Source organism: Loxodonta africana, chromosome 1 (assembly GCF_030014295.1).
Source record: "Loxodonta africana isolate mLoxAfr1 chromosome 1, mLoxAfr1.hap2, whole genome shotgun sequence".
NCBI lineage: Eukaryota > Metazoa > Chordata > Mammalia > Proboscidea > Elephantidae > Loxodonta > Loxodonta africana.
In genome coordinates this window covers 84,751,751-84,755,451 of record NC_087342.1, presented here as the reverse complement: position 1 = coordinate 84,755,451, position 3,701 = coordinate 84,751,751, and the positions used below count along the sequence as shown (strand labels likewise).

Here is a 3,701-nt window from a genome sequence, read left to right as displayed (position 1 = left end):
ACTGTCACTTTCGTAAAAGGCCGCAGGTTCCTTTGGGGAAGGCCGTTAGAAAGAATAACAGTATAAGTTTTGGGCTGTGAATTGGAGTCCTTCATCAAGGGGACTAAGCCTCCCCTTTATTCAAGGGATTGTGATTCTTTAAACTCACTCAAGCCTTGGAATTGACTGAGAAGCCATGGCTCTCTATTCTGCCTATTCCATTTAGACTGCTGTTCACTTGACCTAGAATTCTTCCACTTGTACAGATTAGGTGAATATTTAGTATATTTCCTATCTATTTCACTCCTATGGACAGCATGACTAAGGAGAAAATGCCGTAAGTCCATAGGAGTCAGACTCTTCTGTTTACTGTGTTGATTCTGCTGTCCATTATGGTAACCACGCCCACCTTGTCTTTGTCCAGTGAGAGCTGTCACTTGACCCCTATCACTGCAGGGTCCAATCAACCCAGTTGGAGTTAGGTGTCTTAATTCACATAGGGCAGTTGCCACTGTCAAATATAACTTACATAACATAGCAATCACAGCAGTCTTCAAGGATGCAAGAGCTCCCTTCACAAATTTGTTCCTCAACATTGTGGTAAAAGGTGTGTCCTCTGGGCACTTCATGTGTGGACCTGTGAGTCTAACCTGATAAATCCACTCTAGCATACCAATTTCCCTAAGCCTTTGGATGCCTTCTTCTACAGTATACCAAAGTATGTCTTGTATTTCACCTTGATTTTGTGTAGGCTGCCATGAGTCGGAATCAACTCGACAGCAGTAGGTTCAGTGGGTTGGCCATGCAATCAATGCTTCAGTGACTCAAACAGATAAACCGTTAGATCCTTTCCTAACTGCTTGAGCTGAAACATTGAATTAAGAATCTGTTTAGTGCTGCTAAATGTCAACCAGGTTATAAGTGCATCAAACCTGTATCAAGGAATTCTAGAAATTCCAAGCAAAATAGAGTAGCTTATAAGCCAATTGTGGAGAAAGAGAATAAATGTTGTTCAGTTGAAAATAATCTGAATGCTCCTTGAGTATTAAGGCAAAAAATAAAACCACAAGTTACACTCCAGGGTGGAGTGGCATTTTTTGGTAGTAGAAAAAAATCTTCCCTTAGAAAATTGCCTCTGGAGAATAAGTCATTACTGGGACCTACTGGAAAGAATGAATCAGAAGTGATTGAAAATTCTGATGTGGTGACTGCCCATGAAAGAAAAAACTTTTGAGACAAGGCAAGTGCCTAAGTGCTTGTTAAAGGAACTGAACATGGAGCTACTGGGTGCAAGAAGTAAAAACGAGAAATTAATGAAGGATTCATCAGGTGTAGTAGTATCTTCGAGAGGATATAAACTTGATGAAAATAAACATTTCCCTTGGAGGATACCCTCAGTGAGAACAAGGCAGCTGCTCCAGAGTCCATTGTGTACCCCATTTTCACTGTGTCTTCAGTCAATACAAAAAGATCTCTAGCTGAAGAACAATCTTCTATGGGCTCCATTGTATCTACTAACTTCTTGAAACAGACCAGCTTGCAGAATAATGCCAGAGATACAAATAAAGAAATAAAAGACCAGTTCATCATTGATGCAGGTCAGAAGCATTTTGGGGCCACTACGTGCAAGTCTTGTGGCATGATCTACACTGCTTCCAACCCTGAAGATGAACTGCAGCATGCTCAGTATCACCAGAGATTTCTGGAGGGAATCAAATATGCAGGTTGGAAGAAAGAACGCATAGTTGAGAGTTTTGGGATGGAAAAATTGTGTTGGTCCTGCCACATGATCCAAATTATGCTATCAGGAAGGTAGAAGATGTCCAAGAACTTGTCGATGATGAACTGGGATTCCATCAAGTTATTCCTAGATGTCCAAACAAAACCAAAACTTTTCTCTTTATATCTGATGAAAAGAAAGTAGTTGGGTGATTAATTGCAGAGCCCATCAAACAGGCTTTCCGTGTTCTATCTGAACCAACCGGTCCAGAATCCCCAAGCTCTAAAGAATGTCACAGGGCTTGGCAATGTTCAAATGTACCACAGCCTGCAGTCTGTGGGATAAGTAGAATCTGGGTCTTCAGACTGAAGAGAAGAAAGCACATTGCAAGACAACTAGTAGATACTCTCAGGAATTGCTTCATGTTTGGCTGTTTTCTCAGCACCGATGAAATTGCATTTTCTGACCCAACTCCAGACGGCAAATTATTTGCAACCAAGTACTGCAACACCCCTAATTTCCTTGTATCCAATTTTAATAGTTAAAGCCAGTTGCACTTATGAAACAGTTACTGTAAGCATAAGTACAGATAATAGTCCTTTATCACAAAATAAGAACCATTTAAACATATTAAAACAAAAAACATATCTCCCTCCCCTACGGTTTTGTTCCTTATAAATTGAGAAGCCATGGATACATTTGTCAAAAATTACCTGGGGATTCAAAGAAAGGAAAAATCTTTGGGTGCTATATACTGAGTAATAATTTGAGTCCCAATTATGAAACTTTGTAGCTATAACTGTGGAAAATTACTTGCCTGTTGACAAAGCAAGGTGGTGTTCTACAGAATTGTGACCATTTATTTTTATGAAGTACACTTTTGGACCAGGAATATCTCATGCCCCATCACAAGCAAAAAGACACATTTAAACCCAGACAAATAATTTTCATGCCCAATTTTTAAAATTCCTGAATTCTACATACAAAGCTCTTAACTTTATAGACACTTGGCTGTAGGAACTCAATTTGAACATATTTAGAAAGCTTTTAATTCTAATTTGTAACAAGAAAAGACAAAGAGTAAGATATCCATATCATTTTGTGTAGAATAGAATTCTATGGCTTATGTTTGAATCTCCTTAAAAACGAAATGAGTCAGATGCACACCAGTTGTCAGTTTTAATTAAAATTAAACTGAGTAATACACTATTGTCATTTCATTAAATTTTACTATGTGAATATGGTAGTTGTGCTACTTATTTTTAGTGAACTTGTTACTAGTAATTGATGTCATTAACAAAATGAATGTCCAGTGGATTAGATGATTCATTTGGTTTCATTTTAATTTTTTGCTTGTTTAAAATACATGTTGCTTGTTCTTAGACCATCTGGCAAAAGTTCTGATGAAATGTATAGTTAACATAACCAAGGTTAATAAATATGCCTATACCAGTGGACCAGAGAATATGATGGTATTATGTAAATAAATATGCACATATTTTTGTACTATAATTCTTAGATATTTACTTTGAAAAGAATTATTTAGATTGTTTTGATTCTAAAATATCGCTTAACTGCTGCCTGGCATTCGGACTCCAAAGAAATAGTCCAGTTCTGTTCTCAAGGTTGTAACTCTATTCTATTAATCCGCAGTCTTCTTTGCTTTTTTTTTTTTTTTAACATGGTTCCAAAATATAAAAGCCTGTGTTCCAGAAAGTATATCAAAATGTTAAAATGTATGTTCCTGTATACACATTTTAATGGTATTTTCTGTGCTGCTGTTTTTAATTGTTTAAAATATTTTTATTAAAAAATTTTATTAACATTAAAAAAAAAAGAATCTGTTTAGTGGACCCATATCAATAAACTCAGACTGATCCAGCTTCATGTTCCTTGCACCATTATCCAATATCCATAATAGCCATTCCCACACATATTCCCCAGGTTTCTGTTTGTACATATTAGAAAAGTCAAGGAGTTCTTTTGGAGTGTAGCATACCTC

At 36.9% G+C, this 3,701-nt stretch overlaps 1 pseudogene; it reads left to right on the top strand.

The window, feature by feature from the left end:
• Positions 1-311: 311 nt before the first annotated feature.
• Positions 312-2,272, top strand: LOC100668329 (N-acetyltransferase ESCO2-like; annotated as a pseudogene).
• Positions 2,273-3,701: the final 1,429 nt, after the last annotated feature.